Raw genomic sequence first — 14,474 nt, 5'->3', positions numbered from 1 at the left:
ATCACTAATTCTCACTATTAATATATAAGTAATGCCACAGAAATCAACAATACGGGACAGTATATTAACTGAAAATAGAAATTAATTCACAAAGAAATTAAAACATGAAATTCTACTTGGCCCCACATGGAACAATTATACTAAAACATATTTTGATAAAAAATACAAAATATGAAAGATATCTTTGGGATAAGACATGTTTATTTGGTGTAATATTAGTGAACTGTAAACTGCTGAATCCTTTCAAGTGGATTCATGTTGCTTTTGAGATGTATACAAATTTGACAAAAAGTTATTTTCAGTTTCCAATATGAAATAGATATATGTGTGTGAATATATCTATAAAGGCAGCATTTTAGTAATGCAAAGAAAAGCCTCACACAGGACATACCTCCAGAGATTCCTCTTTTCCTCAAATAATTTTCCCTTTCTTTGTTCTTTTATAAAATCAAACACCCTCCCATGACTCTTCATCTTGCAAAAAAACCCAACCCCAAAACAAAGCAAAAACCCCTTTGTGATCAATGTTACAGGTCTTCAGCAGCATCAGTTAATTAAGACTTCATTCCTAGTTCAACTTGCATTGGAAATCAAGGTGAAAATACAGCCAGGTTAAGCCTCCTAAAAGCTATCTTGCATTCCATACAAGGGTGAGGATTTACTATACATTTAAAATATTTAGCGTAAAGTTTGGTGCAAAGTAAGTTAAGCTGTAAACAGACAAAAACAAACCAACAATTTTTTCTTCTATTCTGTACCAAAAAGAGAAATTTTAGTACATATCATTACATGATAATTAATATGGAAGATTGTCGTTTTTTCCTGCTACTTACGTGGAATTATTAGAGTCTAAATGTTAACAGACTGAATGCAAAGTAAATTATTTCTATGTGGAATTGACTCTTTTTCTTTGAAGCACACCCTCATTATTTCTCTCAAGAACATTCACAGTTCTGTGCAATCACACCATATCATTTTGTTGAAAAGAATTAGTTCAGAGGAGATCACTACAGAAGCTGACAGTTACACTAGAGAAGGGAACCTAGGCTTATTTTGAAGAGTTATCAAATCCAAACAGAAGACAATATAAGCTGCAAAAAGAGTGGAGCTGTGTTCATAAGCTTGCCTCAGGCAAACCAAATGTTCAGTTCACATTTACTCCTTATTTGCCACAGAAAGGAACTATAAAAGCTAGAAAAAAACCTTTGATCATATTTTATTCCTGTGGGACCTCACTGTACCTAAAATAACATGTTCTTTACTATTTGTGATGGGAAGAATGGTCTCTGGAAAGCATAAAGTCCATTCAAAACTCCTGAACTGAAATTTTAGAATATACTATTTTGAAGATACAGGTCCATTGGAATTCCAACCCGCCTCAGGGTACAGCTAAGATTTAGCTATCTCCTTTTTTTTAAGTGGCTGTCTTTGATAGACTTCAGCTGCTAGTGGAGAGGGGGAAAACCATGTTTTTTTATTAACAATGAGCCTTCAGAAGTATTCTCCATGATTCTTGGGAGGAGTTAGAACGAGATAACCCCTTATCAGGGATCTGTTTTATTGACTGAAGTACAGAGAAGTTAGGAAAAAAATGAACAAAAAACCCCCCTCTTCTTTTACAAGCCCGCTCAAAAGCAAGTCACAAAATAACAAAATTGCATGATTTGAAGTACACAATAAATGGACATGGATTATTTGTGCAGTCAACCTTAATATGATTTTCCCAATCATATTTGCAGTGCAGGCAGCCGGAGAAGGAGCTCAAGAGCACAGTCTGCATTTAACCTCTTCTGCTATCCATTCTGCCAGCAAGACAGCTGATTATATCAGGCATCAAGTGAAATGGAAAGGGGAGGAAAAAGGATACGGCAGGTGAAGATAATATTGTTAGAGGTAGCATGACTGTATAGCTGTTAAATGAAAGCATGCCCTCTGAGAAGATTTTGGAAGAATGAAGCATGATAAAATTGCCTGTTGCCACAGACAAGGACTCTTACAGCCCCAGACCCTCTAGTAACCTTGCATACGAGCCAGGCTGTAGCCGGCCAGTTCAGAGAATATGCCCAAAGTTCACCATCTGGAGCAGCGCTGACAGCAGAGTAAATGATAACCAAGTCTGAATAACCGATAGGGTAGCCAAGTGTTTTTTTAGTGAGATACTTGTACCTACAGAGATCCCTCTATCAGCTGATGGGCCTGGCTATATTTGTGGGCCTGGTTGATTTATAGGATGGTGATAGATAGCAGATAATTAGTAGAATTGGGAGCCATTTGAGGAACTTTTCTACGGTCAAATGATTCCTCCTGTATTTGAACTTGGTCTCTCTCTAATGTTCATAAATGAGCAGCTGTCTCCTTGCTTCACCAGAAGTATGAACTGATGCCACATTTTTGCTGGCATAGACATACAAAAGAGGACTAGTTTTCCTGAAGCTGAGGTGTCTGAGTTATCAGAGACACCATAGATGCATGGTCCAGAAACCAGGGGTCCGAGGGTTGGATACTGGAAGGACAAGCCAGAGGTCCCAGCCAGGCACTGGCCAGACACATGCTTGTATATGTGCCTTGCGGGGTGGTGAGATCTAGCAGGCTTTGACCAGGCAGCAAGTAAGAGCAGGATCAGACCATTTTTGTTGTTCACACTTACGTCAGTGGTGTTCAAGTGTAACATGCTGTCAGTAAAAGCACTGTTATTTGCTAATATATGGGCAGTTGACTGCGTCTATAGAATGCTTATGTATGTGCATGTACGTGCCTGGTAGCGCAACAGGAAGGGCAACTCCCGCAGGTCCTGCAGTCCATTGGATTCAGTCAGACCTTAAGGATTTACACAAATAATGCTGTCTGCATCTGCATAATTAGGCCAATGAGTCAGAAGTGGTGCCAGGCTAGATAGCAACAGCTACTGCGATCCACAGAGACAAGTAGGGAATTTAGGTAGTATGACAGTTATGAAAGTATTTTAGTAGAGTAAGAGAGCCATAAATTGAAGATAAAAATGTTTTTGCAGTTAGTAAAATATTTCCTGCAACAGATACAAACTCTTATATACCCAGCTGTAGCAGTGCAAATGAAAGCTTGTGACAAAATAATTTCATTGGATTAATACACAACGCAGTAAATATAAATGAACACAACATTGGGTGTTCATTTTTCTTTTACAGTAATCAAATATAGAAGTACATTATGTAGAAATATAATCTGGAAAACCAAATTTTCCTGTGAAAATAGTGCGTTGAATTGCTATCATAGCTTTTATATTGTCAATATTTTAATAGGATTGCGCGTCATGATTTTCTACAATTATTCATCAGGTTTTCAAGTGTATAATTTATTTTAGTCTAGGCTCACTAGTGATAAATCCTAAGACAAACATATTAAATATTTTGCTTTGTTACTAAGGAAGGTAATATTAGCCTCATTTACTAGATGAATTTGGAAATTAAATGAATTACTATGGGTTGTTCCTGTCAAGCACGATTAATTCTTTCAAACATATAATAAGTTGTTTCCATTTCTGTAGAGATGTCACATGCAGAATGCACTCAGCTCATTTTAATTCTGTATCTTCTATATTTCAAGAATCTCGAAGATAACAGAGTATCTTAGCAGACAAAACCCATCTGTGCTAAAAGGTATTTAAGAATAGTATATTTTAACATTGCAATATTCCTTCTGGACTACAAAAGAGCTGTCATTGCTGGTGGCACCTGGACTTTTTTTTTTTACTGTAGTAATGATTATGAGGTAGAATGGCAGATCCGTATGGCCCAATGTCAAATACATATGTGTAAATTTGTATTATTTATTTTAAAAATGGTTTTTATGACTACAAAACAGAATGCCATAAAAAGTAATAGTTTTAAAACACAGAACATTAATGGTTATTGATACTAAATAGTATGTCAGAAAAATAAAATTAAAGATACTTTCTTTAAAATCAGATGCTCAAAACCTTATCAAATGAGTCATATATTTCTTTAGTTACTAGGCAATGCCTTCCAAAACTCTGTAAATACACTTTTTTCATCACTAGCATCAGCTAGCTCATAGGATTTATTTTGCTTGCTAGGTTGCTTTCTTGCTTGCTTCTAACAGCATACTTTAATAGCGTACTTTAGGTTTTGGAGTGACAGGTGTCATCAGATCAGGCTTGATCAGTAAATGAAGAAAAATCTTGTATTTCAGTCTCATTCAAATTCACTTCCTTTATACTTTGAGAGGAGAAATGACAGCCTTGGAGCAATATGAGGATTTTGGATATATACCTTGTAATGCCATAAACTTGTAAAATATGAGTATTTGACTGCAGTTCAGATGCCAGCTATTTCACAGCTCAGTTTTAATGACATAAGGTTAGGCACTAAATTTCCAAAGCAATCCAAGGGGATTTATTGGTATTATTACTGGATTTGAAGGCAAGTCAGAGGCTTAATCCCGATGTACTTCTCTGTCAAAAAAAAACCCAAAACTATAGAATTCTGAACAAAGAACAAGATGTCTATGTAACAAAATTTAACCTTGAAAGAAAATAGAACAGTCCTGTCATCTTGTGTGTTTGTTATTTTAACAGTATATCTTGTTTCATATGTTCACCAGAATATGAGCTGAACAGAGCTAGCAGCTCTTTAAGGACATTATTCTTGAAGCACAAGAGCTTTTGATTCCCATGTGTAAGAAACTGGGGAAGGCAGGCGGGAGACCAACAGGGCTGAGTAAGAACCTCTCGGTCAAAGTAAAGCGTAGGAAGGAAATGCACAGGGACATACATTCTAGGAAGAATATAGGGACACAGCCCAGATATGGGATTAGGAAAGCTAAAGCACAGTGGGAGCTGAATTTGGCAAAGGGATGCAAAGAATAATTAGAAGGGCTTCTACAGATACACTGGCCAGAAAAAAAGGATATTGAAGAAAATGTACTCCCTGTACCAATAAGACAGGAGAACAAGTGACAACCAACGTGAAGAAACCTGAGGTACTCAACAATTTTTTAGCCTCAGTTTTCAATGCAATCTCTCTTCCCACACCACTCCAGCCCCTGAACCTCAAGGCAAGATTTGGGGCAATGGAGTCTCTCCCACCATAAGTGAAGATCAGGTTTGAGACCATCTGAAGAACCTGAACATACAAGTCCATGGGACCCAACGAGATGCATCCCAGGGCCCGGAGGAAATTGGCTGATTAAGCCACTTTCCATTGTATTAGAAAAGCTGTGGCAGTCAGGCAAAGTCCCCAGAGAATGGAAAAGGAAAATATGACACCCATTTTTTAAAAAAGGTAAAAAGGACAACCCTGGCAAATACTGACCAATCAACCTCACCTCTGTGCCCAGTAAGCTCATGGAATAGATCCTCCTGAGTGACATGTCAAAACATATGAGGACAGGGAGATGGTTAGAGACAGCCAACATGGCTTCACAAAGGGCAACATATGTCTGGCTAATCTAGTGGCCTTCTATGATGGAGCAACTGCATCAGTGGACAAGGGAAGAACTACAGATGTCATCTACCTGGATTTCTGTAAGGCTTGTGATACCGTCTCCCAAAACATTCTTGCTGCTAAGTTGGAGAGATATGTGTCTGATGGATGGACTGTTAGACGAATAAGAAACTGGATAGGTGGCTGTGTCCAAAATGCTATAATCAATGGCTCAATGTCCAAGTAGAAACCAGTGATGCATGGTGTCCCTCAGAGGTCTGTACTGGGACCAATACCATTTAATATCTTAATCAATGACATAGTGGGTTTGAGTGTACCATCAGCAAGCTAGCAGATGACACCAAGATGAGTGGTGCAGCTGATATGCTTGGGGGAAGGGATGTCATCCAATGGGACCTTGACAGGCTTGAGGATTGGGCCCATGTGAACCTCATGAAATTCAACAAGGCCAAGAATAAGGTCCTACACCTGGGTCAAGGCAATCCCCAGTACTAATACAGACTAGAGGATGAAGTGATTGAGGGAAGCCCTGGGGAGGAGGACTTGGGGACACTAGTGGATGAAAAATTGGATGTTAGCTGGCAGTGTGTTCTTGTCACCCAGAAAATCTATCATACCCTGGGCTACATAAAAAGTGGTGTGGCCAGCAGGTTGAGGGAGGTGACTCCCTCCCCTCTACTATGTTCTTGTGAGACCCCATCTGGAGTACCGTGTCCTGTTTTGCAGTCCCCAGCACAAGAAAGAGATGGACTTATTGGATTGGGTCCAGAGGAGGGATACAAACACGATCAGAGGGTTGGAACACTTCTCCTATGAAGAAAGGCTGAGAGAGTTAAGGCTGTTCAGCCTACAGAAGAGAAGACTCCAGGGAGACCTGATTGTGCCCTTTCAATATATAAAAGGGGGTTATATGAAAGATGGAGAGAGGCTTTTTACCAGGGCCTATAGTGGCAGGACAAGGGGCAATGGTTTTAAACTGAAAAAAGGTAGGTTTAGACTGGACTTGAGAAACAAATTTTATATGACAAGGATGGTGAGGCACTGGAACAGGTTGCCCAGAGAAGTCGTGGATGCCCCATCATTGGAAGTGTTTAAGGTCAGGTTGGATTGGGCTTTGAGCAACCTGATCTCTTGGAAGATGAGACCCTGCCCATCTTAGAAGGGTTGGACTAGATGATCTTTAAGGGTGCCTTCCAATCCAAACCATGATATGAATCTGTGGTATAATAATAGTTGTAGGCTCTAAAATTAAAAAATTAAGGGCAATTTTTCTTCAGTTGTTGGGGAAAAAGCTCTATAACGAATGTATTGAAAGATATTTAGAAATGGAAGCACTTTCGTTTTACTCTTTTTTTTGGCAACATGTTTTCAACTCCTATATGGAGGTGGGTTCCTCTCCATGCACAACCATCCTGTGGGAAATGAAGGTGCTCTGTCTTTGAGTGCACCTCTGCCACTACTAACACTTTACTGATGCACACACAGCTGAGAAAGCACCCCACAGGCTCATGCTTGCACAGTCGAGATGTGGTCCCTGCACGGCCACCTTAAGTACTGCACCCCTCAGTGCCACCCCACTCACCAGAGTGCAGCTGCTCACACCACCCTATGACTGCTCTGTTCTGCGTGGGCAAGGGTGGGGGCACTGCTGGGTGACTTCCAGCAATATCAACCTAGGTTTGTCTGCTGCTACTTCCTTTGTAAGGTCTGATTTCTTTTCAAGTTGTCTCCTTCTTTGTTTGAAGAGTCCCTTGGTAATTCTCTGGTTACTGTTTAATCCAATGGATTGGTCATCTTCCTTTTTTACATGTAAAAGCTTGTATTTGAGCAGACACCTTCCAGAGATTTTTGGGTGTTTCACTCACACCTCATTTTTTACCCTCATTTCTACCTTAACAGCTGGTTTTGCCAGTTATGGGCTGCATGAACTGCCCTGGAGATGCTGTCCTATACTGTAGTAATGCCAATGAGATTGTATAAAAACAGTATTTCTCAGCTTTTTTAAATGACCATTTAACATTTTGGAAACCCTTTTCCATAAGATCACTGGACCATGGATAGACTTGATTTGAAGTAATATTCTTAGAACGAATATTTCAGTAATGCTTGTAAGAAGTATTTTTGGGAAATTATTTAAACTTAGAACGAAATCAAATTGTGGTTTGTATTCTCTCATTTTCACTGTGGGTTGAGTATGTATAGAAAAGACACCTGTAGTAACAAAAATAACTCCTCTAGTAGATGTGCTTCATAAAGATATTTTTTGATACCTAAAAATAATAATAAGAAAAAGTTTCTTATTTCACTTCTTCATAAATCCCAGATCATTCAGCAGTCTTCATCCCTTATATCCTCCCATGAGTTTTTCTGGTATGAAGGAAATCTTAAATATCTTTTGGGGAACTGCAAGAACTGTTCATCGATTTATTTCTGAGTTACAGGACTAATTCTGAAATGTATATTCAAATTATTCAAGCAGTGCAAACATGTGTTTGATGATAATGCATCTCAGGGTGGCTCTCAGTGCTGGAAAGGGATGTGATCATAGTTTACTGTAGTCTTATAGCCAGAATAATATCAGTATCTTCCTAAAACATCTGAGTGACCAACCTAAAATGAGGGGGGAAGTGTTGCCGTTTCTTATCCTACAATCCTGTTCCAGGAGAGGAATTCCCCTATATTACAACACAATGTAATACATGAAGTTTACTTACAGTTTAGTCCTATATGATTTTTTTCTTAGACGTCATGTGTTTCCTCCTGAGGTGGTTCCCCCTGATTTCCTCCTTCTCCAGCAAAAGGAAAGGTGCAAAAGCTGTAGGATTTTGGCCAGCATTACTAAATGAAAAGTCATCTGCATTACCCTCACTCCAATTTATTTTCTGGCTCTCCCTTGAATATACCCATGCAACAGGCATCAGTACTTTCAATCCAAATGAATGCTCCTTCTCATTATTCACATCTCTCTCGCTCACTCCTTTTGCCCAAGTGGTCAGTATCAAATCCATTTTGCAAGTGACAGCATATTTTTAGTGGTTAGGATGATTGATGTTTTTAAAAGTTGGTAGAAAATCTTTTCCCTTTCCCACTGGGTTTAGAAGTTAGTGACTTTTACTACTTGTATTAGAGACTATAAGGTTCATACCATCTAATTTTAATCATACAGTTGTAGTATTCTGACACTTCTGTTGTTTATTCTCTTTCACTCTATTGGCTACATAGGGAATTAAAAATTAATTTTCGTGTTTAAAGTGGTGCAAAGCAAAGAGTGTGAATAACCCCTTCAGTTATCTGTTTCTGCTACCACTAAAGATACAAGCTATCATAGGTTGAGATTTGCCACTCTCCTCCATGCATTAAGAAAAACATTGTTGCTCAGAGACAGGGAGGAATTACTAACCTTTTCTTTCAGCTGGTGCTTTCAGAACAGACTTCTCTAATTCTGGGATCCTCTGGAATAGTAATACATGATGATACAATACTGGTACTGTGGGGGAGATAATGTAATCAGATAACTAACAGAAATTAGTTATGGATTCTGCTTTTAAAGGACTAATCCCAAATAGATGATAATCCCTTTATTTGAAGAAAAATATTCTTTCTCCTACTTTGCCTTCCATGTACATGCCACTGAACAAGCTTTTACATATTGCCATTCATGCCATCCATCCAAGTAACTGGACTCTGGTCATCGGCATCTCACAAACAAGCAAACAAACAAACAACAAAATATAAGCCTGTTCTTTCAGGTTTAGATCTGCTACATTAGTACATTAGCAGAGCAGGAGAACATTTCTGGGAAATGTAATTCAGTCACCTATATTTTGGGCAAAAATGAACAAACCCTAGCATGGCTTTGGACTGGAACAACTAACACTTTCCCTAACAATTCCTGGGCAAAGCTCAGGAGCTGCTATGGTCCAGGATCATCTTCCATATTTAGTTTGGATGTTGCCAAATTGTTTCTGAGGTGAAGACAATTTAATAGTACCAATATGGGCTGTTGGCCTCAGTGCCAGGAAACAGTTCTGGGCATGATTGACTTACTGACAGCTGAAGTACTAATTTAGGTGGATTAAATCACCCTCTGGAGGTCTTCAAAGTTATATATCTCATAACGTCACTATAGATGTATATAAGGACACAGCTGAAGAATACCATAAAACCAAGTAGGGAGTTGCATAGTAATAAGCAGACTGTAGGTAGAAAAGAAGGGTAAAACTTTGCTGGAAAGTCAAAGATGCAGAAGCCAGAAATGGTAGAAAGGTTAGCATAGATCATCTATAATTATACAATTTAGTTCAGGACTAGCCTTAACAAAAATGCTACAAAGTAGAGATTTTGTTAATTTCTTTTTTCTAGTTTTCACGATATAGGTAAAAATATAAAGCACCATGTAGGATCTAGTCTATGTCACAGAAGTTTCATCAGGTATTAATCCTCTGTATTTTTCATTTTAGCTAATGCAGGTTCACATATAAGTCAAAGCATCCGGGATAAAATGAATTTATTCTTTAAAGTGAAGAATCATGTTATAGTTTTATTATTAATTTTATTACTGATATCTGCAAAGTTATTGATAAAATTGTGGGGGTGTTGTTTTCTAATGCTCAATTGTAAGCCTTATTGAAGTTACTGGAACTTTGTTCATTGATTACAATAAAATTTAGGTGAAGTTCCCACTAAAGAGAGATCAGCTTGAAGAAGAATTTGTATGACTACGATTAGAATAGGCATTACTTAAATAGATTAATATATCATTTCACAAACAAAATAATTTAAAAAAGAAAATTCTGGTACCCAGAATTCATTATCAAGACCTCTAAAACAAGAAATAAAACCAAGTCTGTGTTCAATAAGAATCCATAAACTTCATTTTAGCTCATTTACTATTTTCAAACACAGGTATAATGAAATTAAATTCAAGCTTCTCTGAAAGAATATTGTTACATTCCCACTGCTAGCTATTTATAATAAAAAAAGACTTTTTCAAAGTAATTCCATTTCTCTAACTTTAGTCTTCATTATAATTAATATTTCTTATTTTAGTCAAATGATAATATCCTGTGATTTTTTAATTTCAATATTTTTTTCTTGTTTATATAGAAATCATTTATTACTTTTATTTTCCATTCTAGAACAAAGCAGGTAATATGGTCCCATTTTAAAATAAATTATTCAATTAGTGTGGTTTTCATGGGACATTAATGTTTTCATATCATTGCAGTCTCCTGACTTTCAGAATGTATTTCCTATTGCTCCTACTTGGCACTACGTACACACCAAACCTAATGCTTTTCTTTTTCATTATCTATGTTCCTCATATTTGTTTCCTTTTCTTTAATGAGCCACTGGGTTTTTTTAAGCCTTCAGGCAGCTCAAATGACACTCTAGTATTTAAACATAGAATTTTCTTTAAAGTATTTTTGTATGAAAATATATTATGAAGTTCCAAAGTATTTTGTGTCCATGTAATCTGCATACTTGAAGTTAATTACGCAATTCAGGTCACCCTCTCGTTAAGACTGGAAATTAGCTCCAAACTCGGACATGAAGATGTATTTGTCCATGAAGTCTAAAATGAGCAGGGCTCCATTATAAATGATAGAGGTTTATCTGACACAGTAAAAGGAATCTGGAATGCTATTCAATTCACAGTGGTCATACATTTGGTCATGTGAGATGCATGTAGTGCCATTTCATATGTCTTATTAGAGTAACTGCCACTCCACAGAGCGCACAACTTCTCTAGGGTGTGTCAAATCTTCAGTCTTACATGATAGTCTCCTATGGCATCTCAGATGGCACTACATATCCATGTTTATGCAGCTGAAATGGGGCTCAGATAACTACTGACTACAGACACTACTAACTACTTTTAGGCAACTTGAATTGTCAGTCTCAGATTGAATTGATCCCTCTCTCAATTAGCAATAAATACCATCAACAAGTGTCTATTTTTCTGGTGCTATTTTATATGTGCATATCTATCAAAGGATCAGCTACACGAATTAATAAACGTTGTTTCTTTTTTCTTCCTTTTGCAGAATGATTATGAAGAAAATTTTCTATGGTCCCAAGATTTAAAATATCTCTGTAATCAAAAGCAACAAGATGGAAGAGTGCTTATGGCATATATCCTTGTAATCCTTTGGCTAATTATTTCTTTTTCCTTAGCTAAAGAAAAAGATGAAGACAAAAATGTTCTCAGCTGTTCAGGACCAGAACTATTATAACCGAAAAGGGGAGTCAAGAAGGATATCAAACTTTTGAAGTTTAATTTTAACTCTTATGAAATTCCATGTGATACATCTTCCTCGAGACAATAACAATTTTGCAGGAACAAGTTCAGAAATTGCTCTCTTCCTAGTGGAACAACATTCACTTGAGAGCTGCTGTGCATATGAAAAGTAGTGTGAAGTGTAATCTCGGTTGGCATTCTTAAACAGAAAAACTAAAGTTGTTTAGAGACAATGGTGAGCTCTATCTGAAAAAAACAAAACAAAACAAAAAGATGATCTGCCTAAGACACCAGTGAAGCTATTTGAAGAGCTCTCAGATAAACACTGTCAGAAGAGGTGGGTGCCAGCTGTTCTGCAGGTTAGATATTTGGTAGCCGTTAGATCAATCAATCATAAGTAGACCTGAATGGAAAATGGTTTTCCGTGCTGAGATAATTTTTTGTAATTAAAAAAAAAAGCCCAACATTTTTAGTGGGGGGAAAAAAAAAGATATTTCAAAGTATTTTCATGTAACAGGAATACACTCTACATTTAGACCCATGTTCAAGTCATAGCTCTGAGCAAGGCAAACTATGGATCTAAAGGTGGGTTTACAATATCAGAAGTAGCATAGCTGTATGTTATTTGTTATTCCAGTTTCTCTCTTTGATTAGTTTTAAACAAAAATATTGTCATAGATTTAGTAATACTTTTCCTGAAAAAGTTTAGCTGCAGCTGATGTTTATGAAAAGCATGACTGATTTAACCAGAATTTAAAAACCAAACCACCAAACAAAAAGAAAAAAAACCTAGCATCTTCTCTTCCCACCAAAATATCCTTTCAAAGAAGTACTTCGCTCCAGTAATAAGTGTTAAACTTGACACAAATTAACCACATTGTGAAGAAATCTACTGAATAGTAATATTTGAACTGGTCTTGGTCAATGTGGCTTCATCTCATTCAAGTTTAAAAGAACATTGTTCCCTTTAAAAGCAAAGTCATACTTATAAATTAAGAGCTACATATGTTTACTGACTATCTACATGATCATACTCCTTTTGAACGCAAAGTCAAATAAAGATCATATCAGTACTGAAGTCGGTTTAAACTAACCTCGTTCTAAAAAAGGATGCTCAAATAGTTGTCTGCTGCTGATAGGCAATTTAAACAATAGATCCTTCCTGGTTTTAGCTGCTTATTTACAATGTGTGAAGCTTCATGTTGTCGCTAGCACTTCATCTGCCTGACCAAACCACATAAAGAAGCTTAAGGTTATTTAAAGTGGCTTGTTCTTAACTGTTTTTTAAGCATGATTAAAAATGTGTGATACGAGGAAAAGAAAACCTAGGAGTTGTAATCATATAAACAGGAATGTATTTGAATCAAGGAGAATTGTATACTGAGACAGAAGGACATAACACAAAGAGGTGTTATGTACTTTTTCCAGAGGCAGAAAGACACGGTGCCTGAATGTCAACTAGGTGGATTAAAATTATTTCATTGTGTGGCAGTCCTGCAAGCAACTACGGACTCCCAGGCAATATTTGGTCAGGTGGCTGTGTGAGTGAGTATCAATACTTCCTTAAGCCACGAGAATGAGGCATCTTAGCTTACCAAGTTGGCACCAGTTGAGTAATAAAGCTGATGTAAGAGATGCCCACAGTGTGGACTTCAATACATTGTTATGTACTTGTTAGAGATATAACTTATGTTAGGTAAAGCACAACTAGGCAAGTGTTATGAGAAAAAAAAAAAAGAAAAAATTAATTGGTAGATATTGAAGAACCAAAGTTATGCAAAAATATTTGCCTAGCAGCTTGCAGCAACCAATCAGTGAGCAACAACTCAGAGTGGTCCACTAACTAGCAAAGATCAACCTATCTGGAAGATGTTGTCTATCTCATAAAATTCATGAGTCCCAACCCAAAGGGGAGTATCGTGACTCTACCTTCAGGGACACTTGACTGTAGATGACCTCTGAGAGTTCCCAGACCAAGTTCTCATGGCTGGAGCTGCCTAACGTTCTCATGTTCAGCTGCCAGCTTCTCCTGGCCTCTGACATCCACTGCTTCTGTTGGCAAGGAACGGGGAAGTACTTTTCTGTACCTTTGCAGTTCTTTTTGCATTATTAATCACTCTGTCACAGCAGCAAGAAAAATCCTGTCCTGGTTTCAGCTGGGATGGAGTTAATTTTCTTCATGGTAGCTAGTATGAGGCTATGTTTTGGATTTGTGCTGAAAACAGTGTTGATAATGCGGAGATGTTTTAGTTGTTGCTAAGTAGTGCTTATACTAGTCAAGGACTTTTTCAGCTTCCCATGCTCTACCAAGTGCACAAGACGCTGGGAAGGGACACAGCCAGGACAGCTAGCCCCAACTGACAAAAGGGATATTCCATATCTTATGACATCATGCTCAGCATATAAGAAGGAAGGTGGAAGAAGGAGAAAGGGGGGAGATGTTCAGAGTTATGGCATTTGTCTTCCCAAGTAGCCATTATGCTACATCTTTACTGGAGATGGCTGAACACCTGCCTGCTGATGGGAAGTAGTGAATTAATTCCTTGTTTTGCTTTGCTTGAGCACATGGCTTTTGCTTTACCTATGAAACTGCCTTTATCTCAATGCACGAATTTTCTCACTTTTACTCTTCTGGTGGTGTTTAGTTGCTGACTGGGGCTAAACCATGACAAAACTCATTCACACATATCTAATTATTGTGTATCAGTTAATGCGTGTTTAGTTTGTCCTGACCTAATCCACAACACAAAGGTAGAGCATAGGTTATAAATTATTACTGAAAGATAAATGTA

Source organism: Phalacrocorax aristotelis, chromosome 1 (assembly GCF_949628215.1).
Source record: "Phalacrocorax aristotelis chromosome 1, bGulAri2.1, whole genome shotgun sequence".
Lineage (NCBI taxonomy): Eukaryota > Metazoa > Chordata > Aves > Suliformes > Phalacrocoracidae > Phalacrocorax > Phalacrocorax aristotelis.
The sequence above is the reverse complement of the archived record's forward strand: the minus strand, read 5'-3'. Positions refer to the sequence as shown.